The sequence below is a fragment of the Phascolarctos cinereus genome, unplaced genomic scaffold (genome assembly GCF_003287225.1).
Source record: "Phascolarctos cinereus isolate Bilbo 61053 unplaced genomic scaffold, phaCin_HiC Scaffold_1;HRSCAF=81, whole genome shotgun sequence".
Taxonomy (NCBI): domain Eukaryota; kingdom Metazoa; phylum Chordata; class Mammalia; order Diprotodontia; family Phascolarctidae; genus Phascolarctos; species Phascolarctos cinereus.
Window position 1 is genome coordinate 243781954 of NW_027555514.1, and position 13266 is coordinate 243795219.

Sequence of the window (13266 nt, forward strand, 5' to 3'; positions counted from 1 at the left end):
TCTTGGGCAGGTTCCTTGACTTTGCTAGGCTCCAGTTTCCTTATCTGTAAAAATGAGGAGACCATAACAGTTGGCTTCCACGGTCCTTTTTAGCTATAGACTTATGAACTATTTCTTTCCATTGATCAACCCTAGAGTGGCCAAGGAACTGGAGGATGAAGTGCGAGATGCAGGTGTCCTCATAGTAGTAATGCTCAATAGATTCAATCAATCAATGAATGTTTATTCAATGTTTGTATATGTAATGGGGGTGCAGTCCATAAGATTATCGGATTATAGTTTTAAAGATGAAAGTCTTGGGGCAGCTAGGTGGTGCAGTGGATAGCGCAGTGGCCCTGATGTCAGGAGGACCTGAGTTCAAATTTGGCCTCAGACCAAACACTTAACACTTACTAGCTGTGTGACCATGGGCAATTCACTTAACCCCAAATGCCTAAAAAACAAACAAACAAAAAATAAAGATGAAAGTCTAGAGGTCCTCTAGATTAGCTCTTCTTTTTACAGATGAGGAAACTGATAGCCATGGTAGTTAAATGGCTTTCTTAAGGTCACACAGGGAGGAGGAGTTTGAGTCAGGATTTGAACTTAGGCCTTCCTGACCTAAAGCCCAGCACAGTATCCATTGTGTCACCTAGCTGTCATAGGTGGGAGAGTCACTGGACTACCTGTTTTCCCAGAAGGGTCTGATTTACTAGTCTCCAAATTCCTGTTGTTGTTTATTCTTTATTCTTTTTTTTTCTTTGGTTGGGCAATGAGGGTTAAGTGACTTGTCCAGGGTCACACAGCTAGTAAGTGTCATGTGTCTGAGGCCAGATTTGAACTCAGATCCTCCTGAATCCAGGTCTGGTGCTCTATCCACTGCGCCCCCTAGCTGCCCCTTATTCTTCATTCTTGAAGATCATGACATCAGGAAAGTGATGCCATGACTTGCCAATGAATTGGATTTAAGTGAGGTAGGGCTGTGCAAAGTTATCAGCCTCACTTTCTCCTCTGGAGCCTTCTGGGTCCAGTGGTAAGATACAGATCAAGACAACTGGAGATGGTCTCAGATACAGTGGGAGACCTTGCCTTTTTAAGCTAAAGTCTTTCCTACTGGGCAAGAAGAATGGAGGCTCTGGAAAAAGAGCCACAAACACCAGGCTGCCATCTTACATGTTTTTTGCTTTTGCCCATTCTCTTGGAGTCCAGTGTAGATTAGTCATGTTCTTCACATGATCTTGGCTTCTTGAAAGGTGGCCTGAATTATGTGCCTGTTCTTCCAGGTAATTGTCTATCATGGCTATTATTATCTGTGTTTGGGCCCAGATGGAAGGCAATGTGAAAGCATTAATTTACAAAGAAAAGTGTGAAGTGAATGGAAGGTATTGTAGCAGAATTCTGTTGTGGGAAGAAGAATCCAATCACCCTGGGATGACAGACCTAGAGCTGAAAGGGACCTCAGAGACCATCTAATCCAAGCCCCTCATTTTTACAGATAAGGAAAGTGAGGCCCATAGAGGTCAAGCAACTTGCTCAAGGTTGCACAAATAGAAAGGGTCAGAGGGAAGATTGAACCTAAGTCTTTGATCTTGGGCCAAGTGCTTTTTTCTATAGTATGCCATGGGCTTTAAAAACATTGTTAGATATCTGTGTTGACATTGTTAGATGCCACAGAGTAGACAGCAAAGTCTTAACTGTATACGCGTTGTAAAGGTCAATAGGACTTTTCCTGCCCTAATCAAAAGGCATTCTGGCCTGCTTTCCTTTCATACCATAATGATGATAAGTGCTGTAACAGCCAAGGTACTGCTTAATGATGTCCTTTTTTTTTTTAGGGGCAGTGAAATGGCACAGTGAATAGGAAGACCTGAGTTTAAATCCAGCTTCAGATACTTACTACCTGTGTGACCCTGAGCAAGTCACTTAAACTCTCTGTGCCTCATTTTCCTCATCTGAAACGTGAAGATAAGAACAGTACCCACCCCCAGGGCTATTATGAGGATTAAAGGAGTTTATTATACACAAAGCTCTTTTCAAATCTCAAAGTGCTATATAAATGCCAGTTATTATTATGATAATAAAGGAGATAGGTGATGTAGTAGAGATAGAGTGCTGATCTTGGAGTCAGGAAGAGTTGATTTCAAATATGGCCTCTGATGCTTATTAGCTGTGTGATCCTGGGCAAATCACTTAATCTCTGATTGTTTCAGTTTCCTCAGCTGTAAAATGGGATAGTAATAGCACCTACCTCCCAGGATTGTTGCAAGCATCAAGTGAGATATTTGTAAACACTTAGTATGGTGCCTTGCACATAGTAGGCACTAGATAATGCTAATTATTATTATTATTATTATTATTATTATTATTATTATTATTATTTTTCTAATTTGTTCCACCAGTGTAGAAGTATACCTTGACTTGTAATATAGTAAATAGCGCTAACCAAAAGCAGGGGATTATTTGGGGTCCATAGACTGAGACGAGGTACGAAGGCAACCCATAGGAGCAGATAAGACCTCCTGGATGAACTGGGAAGCAACTGTGTTGATCATGGAAACCTCAGAGAAAAGGAGGAAATGAGTTGTTTTAGAGAGGTTATTTGTGCCCAAGATGTTGTCATGCCCTTGAGAGGGGCAAAGTAAATTAGTGAAAAAGTTCAAAGATACCTCCTCCCAGGAATGTTGGTGTGGGGCTAGGTTAAGAGTAGTTATAGCAGGTCTAATCCAAAGGCAACTAGAGGTCTCAGTGGATAGAGTGCTGGGCTTGGAGTCAAAGACCTGAGTTCAAATGTGACTTTAGACACTTAATAGCTATGTGACCTTGGGCAAGTCTATTCAATCTCTGTTTGACTTAGTCCACTGAAGAAGGAAATGGCAAACCATTCCAGTACCTTGGCCAAGAAAACCCCATTGGCAGTATGATACACAGGGTAATGAAAAGTTGGACTGAGCAACAATGGCCACTTCCCATGAGGTCCTTTGCCCTGGTGCAAACTTTGTTTGTCAGTCTGTCATCTATCTATCTGTCTATCTGTCTATCTATCTATTTATCTATCTGTCTGTCTGTCTGTCTATCTATCTATCATCTATCTATCTATCTATCTATCTATCTATCTATCTATCTATCTATCTATCTAATCTCACCTCCGAGTCTTACTATCTGTGTGATCAATGTGCATACACGGATCCTTCGAGCCTTAGTTTCTTCCTCTGAAAAATGAGGGAGTTGGATAATGTGCCCTAAGGTCCTTTCCCATTATAAATGTATGTGTTGTTTTCCCTAGTAGAATGTAAGCTCCTTGAAGGCAGGATATATATACATATATATTTTAAATTTATATTACTACCACCTGGCACAGCATTTGGCATTTTAAACAAGCATCTCTGGTATCATGTGTTCTTAAGTCATGAACACCTGTTACGACAAATGCTTTTGGAAAAGCTCCATGGTGTTCATTTTCTGAGTTCACTAATCCCTCAGACTCAACAGGGACAACACCCATCTATTCTGAAAGAGAGAGTTTAAAGATGTAAATGAATAGCCCTAATGTTGGAAGTGAAGTTTGAAAAGCCTAAGCAATGGAAAATACTCAAAGCCATATAACACAGCAACCTTGCAAAAATCTCTCTCAAATAATCGAGAAAGTAAAAAAAAAAGTATTAAGCAATACTTTTGGAAAGCAAACATGAAAGACCATGGGGGTAGGGTTGGGGGGGGGAGAGAGAGAGAGAGAGTGAGAGAGAGAGAGAGAGAGAGAGAGAGAGAGAGAGAGAGAGAGAGAGAGAGAGAGAGAGAGAGAGAGAGAGAAATAAGCAGAGACTGGCATCTTAAGCACATTTACCTTAGACTACATGGGTCCTGACTTTGAAATGAGTTATGAGGTTGCCTGTTTCTTAGTCAGGCTTCTCCCTAGAATAGCACGCCCAATTACATAAGTAAAATGTTTCCAAGTGAAAAGCTCTCCGAGGTCTTTCACCACCCCAGATTGAATTGGAGGAACACTTTTGAGAAGCAAGGCCTTGCCAAGATGCTTATCACATGACTCAAGGAGAAAGTGCTGGCCAGGCTGTTTTCAGATGAAGGTGGAACTCCGACAGTACTTCAGAAGAAATCTGGAAGTGGTTCAAAATCCAATTGCTCCTGCTACTTCTGGATAGTGGTAGGCACTTTAAACAAACCAGTTTGAGGTTCATTTTTCTATGCAATTCTCAAGAGGATTCCTTATTCTTAAAATTAAAAAAAATGATGTATTTAATTTTTACATCATTTATGTTTGCTTCATTCTTAAATGTAAATCTTGTTATATTGAGGGTGGAGTATGCAGGAGGCTTCCAAATTTTGATGTACAATTGCAAATCTAATTTGATAATTGAAATTTCATTGGAAAAAAAAAGGATCCAATACTCTGAGATTTGCTTTACAGGCACTTATTTTTCCAGGAATGTGTCTGTTCCATACATCAAGAGTTTTCTTTAATAACATTTAACATGACTACAGCATATTTAGTAGGTAGTTTATAATGCAATAAAGTGTCCACAAGCCTCCAGAGTGAGGGATGAGAAAGAAAAAAAAATGGTCACAGGGACAGGCAATGCTTTGTAAATTTCTGAAATAGGAGGCCGATGAACATGAGAGAAGCTGTTCCTAACTAGTTTTGAGGAAAGCAAAGAAATAAGAGTTTAGGGGTGGCAAGGGGAAATATTCAGTGACCAGACTTCTTGTCCTTGATAGCATAGCAAAATCCTTTAGACTTAATCCATTTAGGGGCAAAGGAGCCCTATTTCCAGGCTCTTAATCAGTACTTTCTCCTGAGCACCTGCACAGATGGGGACAGAAATGTGATAAAGAGGAGCGTCTTCATTCTGAAGGTACGAATAGTATTTCCATCGGATGGAGATGGCCAGAGCAGCTGTTGCTGCCTCAGCAGCAAGCTACTGAAGTTAAATTTCCCCATTTCTTGTTAGCTGTGTCAGATTTTCAGTCTAGACGTGAAATGAGAAATGCCAGAAAGGTATTCAGGATCATTGCCCCTGGGTGAAGGTAGGTATTGTGCACTAGCAAAATTCATATTCCCACCTTTTCTAATTAAAACAGAAAGGCATAGCCAAGAATTTGATAAATGTATGGGGCAACTTTGGAAGAGGTTTTTCTGTTTATTGACTGAGAAAGTCCCTAATTTAGAATACTGGGGGCAATATCAGTACCAGACAGCAAGGGCCTGGCTCCACCCTAGAAAGCATATTTGCCTCAGTTTCCTCATCTTTAAGATGGAAGTGTTGGATTGGGTATAGGATGCTTTAAGACAGAGACTGCTTTTGTGTTTTTTTCTTTCCTTTTGATATAAATGCACTGCTTAGCATAATGCATAGCACAGAGACATAAAGACATTGACACAAGGAACTTCCTACTAAGGAAAGTTCTCTCTATTAATGCAAGCTGGCATTTCCTTTGTAACTTATAGACTTAGAAAATTGCCTAGAGCACCTGTCCAGGATCACACAGTCAGCATGTGTCAAAACCTATGTCTTTTTTACTTCAAGGACAGCTCTCTGTCTACTAATCTAGGTTTTCTCTTGATTGGAACATATTGCTTTATAGACAAGTGCTGTTCGATCTGAAGTCCTTTTTAGTTCCAGCTCTGTGATCCCATGATCTTGTATCAGAGTCCACAGCATATGAGGCAAATTTATTGTACAAAAGATACAACAAAAGAATAAAGAAAAACCCCTCCTAGATCTTCACCATCTTTCAATGAGCATCTCTAAAAGCTATAATCTTCACACCTATGTCTCCCTTTAGTCAAGGAAATTTAGGTCAGTTGCCAGGTCTAGGTCAGCTGGTCTTGCCAAGGCTATCCACATGCTATTTACATGCCAGCCTCTGGGGTTAACTGCTGTCATCACCTGACAGTTTTTTGTATGGTCAAGTTCACATTTCCATTGATGTTCTCATTCTAAAGAGTAGCAGTTCTTACAGGATGGTGGAGTGAAAGCAGTGACTTGCTTGAGTTCTCCCCCAAACCCCTCCAAATACTCATAAAAAATGGCTCTAAACAGATTCTGAAGCAGCAGAACCCACAAAAAGACAGAGTGAAACAAATTTCCAGCCCAAGACAACCTGGATGATTGATCAGAAAGGTGTATCGCGCTGGGCTGGGAGCACAGCTCAGCGGCATGGACACGCAGGCCACAGCAAACTTGAAGCAGGCCTCAGAGGACTGAATCGTGGGCAGCTGTGGAGGTTTCCAGACTCCTCAATCCACGAATGCCAAAGACAACTTAGAAGGTCAGTGGGAAAAGTCTGTTTCTGTCAGTGGTCAGAGAGGAAGGCGGGGTTTCAGCTCCATTCCCCAAGAGCGTGGCCCTGGGGGGGGCAGCTGCTTCCCGAGCTTCCAGCCCACAGACTGAGGGGGAATCCAGTGGCTGATCAGAGAGGGACTGCAGGGATCTCTTTGCCAGTGCTGAGGCAGGAATCTCTTGCTTTGCCCGTGTGTGGATCTGGGTCACAGTTCTGGGCGGCAGTGCTGGGGTGAGGAGGAGTGCTGGCGTGGTGGAGCTTGTAGTGGCTGTGGAGAGAACCTCCTCACAGTTATGGGACAGAAAGGAATACTTGTGGTCACAGGCCAGGAAAGGAGTAAACACCTCACCCCTTATCATACCACCTTGGAAGAACTGAAAATTTACAGGTCCCTACAAGTATCTCTGAAAACAGCTACACAAACCCCTGAAGCTTGGGACAGTACACTCTCCACATTGGAAGCAGACTCTTACCTTAACAAAGAGTTTAAAACTCAAGTAATTGGCTGGGATCATGAGCAAGCAGCACAAAAAGAGTCAGACTATATTATCTTACTTTGGTGAAAAAGAAGATCAAAATATACAACCAGAAGAAGACAACAAATCAAAGCTCCTACATCCAAAGCCTCCAAGAAAAATATGAATCAGTCCCAGGCCTTGGAAGAGCTCAAAAGGGATTTTGAGAAGCAAGTAAGGGAAGTAGAGGAAAAACTGGGAAGAGAAATGAGAGTGATGCAAGAAAATCATGAAAAACAAGTCAACAGCTTGCTAAAGGAGACCCAAAAAAATACTGAAGAAAATAACACCTTAAAAAGCCTAACCCAAATGGCAAAAGAGGTCCAAAAAGCCAATGAGGAGAAAAATGCCCTAAAAAGAAAATTGGCCAAATGGAAAAGGAAGTCCAAAAGATTACTGAAGAAAATACTTCCTTAAAAATTAGAATAGAGCAATTGGAAGCAGTGACTTTATGAGAAATCAAGACACTGTAAAAAAATCCAAAAGAATGAAAAATTAGAAAACAATGTGAAATATCTCATTGGAAAAACAACTGACCTGGAAAATAGATCCAGGAGAGAGAATTTAAAAATTATTGGACTATCTGAAAGCCATGATCAAAAAAAGAGCCTAGACATCATCTTTCAAGAAATTATCAAGGAAAACTGCCCTGATATTTTAGAACCAGAGGGCAAAATAGAAATTGAAAGAATCCACAGATCTCCTCCTGAAAGAGATCCCCAAAGGAAAACTCCTAGGAATATTGTAGCCAAATTCCAGAGTTCCCAGGTCAAGGAGAAAATATTACAAGCTGCCAGAAGGAAACAATTCAAGTACTGTGGAAACACAATCAGGATAACACAAGATTTAGCAGCTTCTACATTAAAGGACTGCAGGGCATGGAATATAATATTCTGGAGGGCAAAGGAGATAGGATTACAACCAAGAATCACCTACCCAGCAAAACTGAGTATAATCCTTCAGGGGAAAAAATGGTCATTCAGTGAAATAGAGGACTTTCAAGCATTCCTGATGAAAAGACCAGAGCTAAACAGAAAATTTGACTTTCAAATACAGGACTCAAGTGGAACATGAAGAGGTAAACAGGAAAGAGAAATCATAAGAGACTTATTAAGATTGAACTGTTTACATTCCTGCATGGAAAGATGATATTTGTAACTCATGAGAACTTTGTCAGTATTAGGGTAGTTGAAGGAAAAAAATTGTGTGTATGTATATATAGATAGATAGAGGGCACAGGGTGAGTTGAAGATTAAGGGGTCATATCTGGAGAATAAAATTAAGGGATGAGAGAGGATGATACTCGGAGAAGAAAGGGAGAGGTAGAATGGGGTAAATTATCTCACAAAAAAAAAACAGAAAAGAAAAGTCTCTCACAGTGGAGGGGAAACGGGGAAGGTGAGAGGGAATGAGGGAATCTTATTCTCATAGGATTTGGCTTAAGGAGAGAATAACATACACATTCAATTGGGTATGGAAATCTGTCTTACCCTACAGGAAAATAGGGGGAGAAGGGGACAAGAGAGCAGGGGGATGATAGAGAGGAGGGCAGATTGGGAAAGAGGGTAATCAGAAGCAAATACTTCTGAGGAGGGACAGGGTCAAAAGAAAGAATAGAATAAATGGGAGGGCAGGATAGGATTAAGGGAAATAGAGTTAGTTTTTCACAACATGTCTACTAAGGAAGTGTTTTGCATAACTGCACATGTACAACCTATATTGAGTTGCTTGCCTTTTCAATGAGGGTGGGTGGAGGGAGGAAGGGAGAAAATTTGGAACTCAAAGTTTTAAAAACACATGTTTTAAAAAAATGTTTTCACATGCAACTGGGAAATAAGAAATACAGGAAATGGGGTACAGAAGTCTATCCTGCTCTACAGGAAAATAGAAGGGGAAGGGGATAAGAGAAGGGGAGGGAGAGATAGAAGAGAAGGCAGACCAGGGGAAGGGGTATTCAGAATGCATGCCATCTTGGGGTGGGGGGAGGGGTGAGAAATTTGGTACTCAAAAACTTGTGGAAGTGAATATTGAAAACTAAAAATAAATAAATTTATATTTAAAAAAAAGAGTAGCAGTTCTTAATCTTTGTGCCCCTTTGGAACTGTGATGAAGCCCCTGGACCCTTTCTCAGAATAATATTTCTAAATGCATAAAATAAAATATATAGGATTATAAAGGAATCAAATTATATTGAAATAGTTACTAAAATATATTTTTGAAAGTCTTCAGGAAATGCACATAACAAAGAGGACTTATAGTAGCCAGCAAAGAATCTATGTTTCTTCTCACCTTTCTCATACAGATTTATGCAGGTACTCCAGCCTTTGAGACTACTCTAGAAGCCATTGCCAGTCATCCTGACCAATGTCTCGCCACTGGACTCCAATGCCTATGGAGGAGAGAGTGAGGCTGAGGACACAGCAGAACGTTGCCTCACTTGAATCCAATTCATGTGCAAATCAAGACATAACCCTCCTGATGTCATTGGTTCTCATTGAAAGTGAATGATGGGGGGCAGTGAGGTGGTGCAGTGGATAGAACACTGGCCCTGGATTCAGAAGGACCTGAGTTCAAATCCGGCCTCAGACACACAACACTTACTAGCTGTGTGATCCTGGGCAAGTCGCTTAACCCTATTGCCTAATCAAATTAAAAAAAAAAAAGAAAGTATATGATGAACAACAAACAGGGGCTTGGAATTCCCTTGGAAAGGAAACATATTTGAAACTACTAGAGGGTCAATCCCATTTCTTGTTGAACCTACACTTCCTGAACAACTAACTATAGTAGCAGAGGGTGAAATCCAGGTACTGTTCTCCTTATTATGGGTCCATCTCTTTATAGTCTTGAGAGGGCAACTAGATGGTGAAGTAGATAGAGTGCAGGGCTTTCATCTTCCTGAGTTCATATCTTGTCTTATATACTTGCTAGCTGTGTGACCCTGGGCAAGTCATTAATGCTGTTTGCCTTGGTTTCCTCATCTATAAAACGAGCTGAAGAAGGAAATGGCAAACCACTCCAGTATTTTTGCCAAGAAAACACCAAATGGGGTCACAAAGAGTCAGACACTACTGAACAACTTGAAAATTTTCCAGATCTAGGTCTACATGGTTGATTATTTTCTCCCCAAAAGAAATCTTCCTTTTCTCTCTAGAAAGCCAGTCCACTCCCAGTTTCCAAGACTTAATCACTCATCCACAGTGAGACCTGAATGGGTCTACAAATAGGCATGTCCATATGTTCCATGGATAGATGATTCACCTCTCTCTAACTTTATTATATTGTTCAGGTTATTCTGAGCAATCTTATATATTGGTAGTGTCAAAAAGGGGGCCACTAAATAGAACATAATTGACTTAGAAATATATTAATGTTATGTATGATTTATTATATTTCCTGTTATTAGCATAGTGCCTGGAACATAAGTAGGTGCTGAATAAGTAATGATTGATTGATTGATTATTTGTCTTGTTAAAGATTTCCCAATTGCATTTTAATTGGTTTTAGGCCCAACTCCCAAGTGTCATGGGCCTCATGTCACCAGAAGGCTGAGTGTTTGACTTTGTGGTTCTCCATCTCCTTGCTCCAGAATGAGATTGCCTAGTTTTTTTTTTTTTGAGGCAATCACAGTTAAGTGACTTACCTAGGGTCACACAACTAGTAAGTGTCTGAGGCTGGATTTGAACTCAGGTCCTCTTGACTCCAGGGCTGGTGTTCTATCTACTGCGCCACCTAGCTGACCCAAGATTGCCTAGTCTTAAGGGTAAAAATGTATTTGTTACTGGAACATTCTATGAAAATTGAGATATATAAGCCCTTCCCACCCCACCAATAATTAATATGGGTTATAATTGATCCTGATGAAAAATAGTTTTTTATTATAATATCACTCAGCAGCTGACTCACTCTATGGTTATCTTGATTTCATTATTTCATCTTTCATCATCTGCTAAGATTTCCTTCAGTTTTGCCTCAATACAGTGCTATATCAAGGACCTGTGATTTTTGTCAGTGTGAGAACTTTCTCGGTGAATACAGATGGTAACCTGTCTGTAGCTCATAATCTTAGATGCTGGAGGCTCAGAGAGCCTTAGGCTCTATGCTTATGGTCCTACAGGTGGTAAGTGCTAAGGGTGGGATCTAAACCCATATCTTCCTTTCTTTAAGACAAACATTCAATCCATGATGCAGGCTACTTCTATTAGAATAGAAAGAACAAATAATAATACTTTGCATCAGAATGATGCTTTTTGCATGAAATATATCCTTGAAATAATTACAGAATAATAGCTCCAACAAAGTTCCTTTGTTGTTTTCAGAATGCACCAACACCATTTAAAAATGGACAAATCATTGCAATGCAATAAAAACATGAAAGGTATGCAGTTGAAATTAAGTATGTTTTGTATACTTTATAGAAGTAGTGGGTTGGGAGTTGCTGAAAAGAAGTGGTTAGAGCCATTAGAAGACTGTAATAGCTCCCAGATTTATGATTTACAAGAGCATCTAAATATATAATCTCATTTGATCTTTACAACAACCTTGTGAGGAAGGTAGTATGAATATTTTTGTATTCATTTTTAGATGAGGAAAATGACTGGCCTAGGGTCACACAGCCAGTGAGCATATCAAGCCAATGTCCAGGGTCACACAGCTACTATGTTAAGGCATTGGACTTTCTGAAGCCAATTCTCTCTTCATCATGCCATCCTGTTTCTCCAAATACCATTTATTAAGGGTAAGTAAAGCCTGGGAAAGCTATCCAAAGTTATCGTTACTGTTTAGTCAATAAGTCATGGCTGACTCTTCATGACCTCTTTTGGGGTTTTCTTGGCAAAGAGACTAGCCATTTCCTTCTCCAGCTCATTTTACAGATGAGGAAATTGAGGCAAATAGGGTGACTTGCCCAGGGTAACACAGGTAGTAACAGATCTGAACTCAGAGCCACCTAGCTACCCAAAGTTACGATGTGTCAAAACTCCCACAAGGCAAATGTTTCTAAACTTAAAAAAAATTACAGTGTTGAATGTAATCAAGACCTGGCCAACTCTGGATAGAGTTCATGATGTGAAAGCATTTTTATCAGATGATTGGAAAGAAGCAATCAGCCATCTATTATGTTAAGCCCAAATTCATCTACTGGCTGAGGCATTTCATGACTCTTATTCTGCAAAATGAAGACTCTGTCAACCAGTACTAGGCTTTCTTCCAAAACTAACATCATTCTGGGTTCAAGCTCCAGCTCTGTCATTTAGTAGCTGTGTATCTTTAGGCAAGACATTTGAACTCCTTGAGACTCAACTTTCTTATTTGTGAAATGGGTGCAATCTTACATCACCTACTTCATAGGATTCTTATGAATATCAAATGAGACTGTATTAAAAGTGATTTATAATACTAGGGCCCTTTATGAAAGTGACATAAAATGATTTTCTTTAATAGAGAACTTGTCTCAGTAGGACATTGCCATAATCTAATTCTTTTCCAATGTGGATTTTTGTTACATTTGTGGTAATCTCATTATTTCGGTTCTCTGACAACTCGGAGGGCAGGGAAATCTGCCTGCCTGGCTCTCTGCTCAGGTGGCTATTTTGGGAGGTTGTTTGGGTTTGATAAGCCTGACTGCTTTTGTGGCTTGGCTTTATTAAGTTTTGTGCTCACCCAAACTCCTGAGAATAAACGAAACCATTTCACTCCTCAGTGTCAAGTATTAGCTCTCTGTATAGAATGGAAATGAAATGCAAATGCTTCCAGCTTACTATCCTCTTGTTAATTTATCTCATGTTTAAACACAGCAACATGTTGGAAAACCTCGTTATTTGGTAATCTTCAGCTTTTTCCTGCATAATGATCTTAAGAATAGAATAATGAGCAAAGATAAGCCAACGAGAAGTACATATCTACAGGGCAACTGGCATCCATCCCACAGAAATTAGTCTGTGCTATCTAGTGAAAATGCAGCAGTCAGCTAGTGAGAGACTTGAATGACAGAGCAAAAAAGCAGAGTGAAAAAAAAATACCCCAAATGGGAAATATGAAGGAAGCCACATTTCTGAGTCTCAGGTACACCCTTACAGAGTTTCTTTCCTCTTTTAAAAATGTACATTTTAACAAAACCCACGTGGCGTAAGCGATGCCCAGTGAGACTGGAATGGTGATAAGCAAGAATGACAAAACCCACTGCCTCTATTTAATATTGAATTCCAAGAGAAGACGACATTCATGGAAACATGACAGTACATGAGGAGAAAAGAGGATGAGTATTATGATACCTTAGGTTCAAAGAGAATGGAAATGCTAATTAGGGATTGATGCTGGTAATCGCCTCTCAGCCTAAATTCCTGAGAGACGATGTCTATCACTGATGATTGTGTGTGAATGTGTGTGTGTGTGTGTGTGTGTGTGTGTGTGTGTGTGTGAGAGAGAGAGAGAGAGAGAGAGAGAGAGAGAGAGAGAGAGAAACTATCACTACCAT

General features: G+C 40.1%; 1 non-coding gene across 1 annotated transcript; it reads right to left on the reverse strand.

Moving 5' to 3' along the window:
• Positions 1-1634: 1634 nt before the first annotated feature.
• LOC144455215 (U6atac minor spliceosomal RNA) lies at positions 1635-1756 on the reverse strand. Its single transcript, XR_013483931.1, has one exon. It is a non-coding gene; the product is annotated as a U6atac minor spliceosomal RNA (small nuclear RNA).
• Between the last annotated feature and the right edge of the window lie 11510 nt (positions 1757-13266).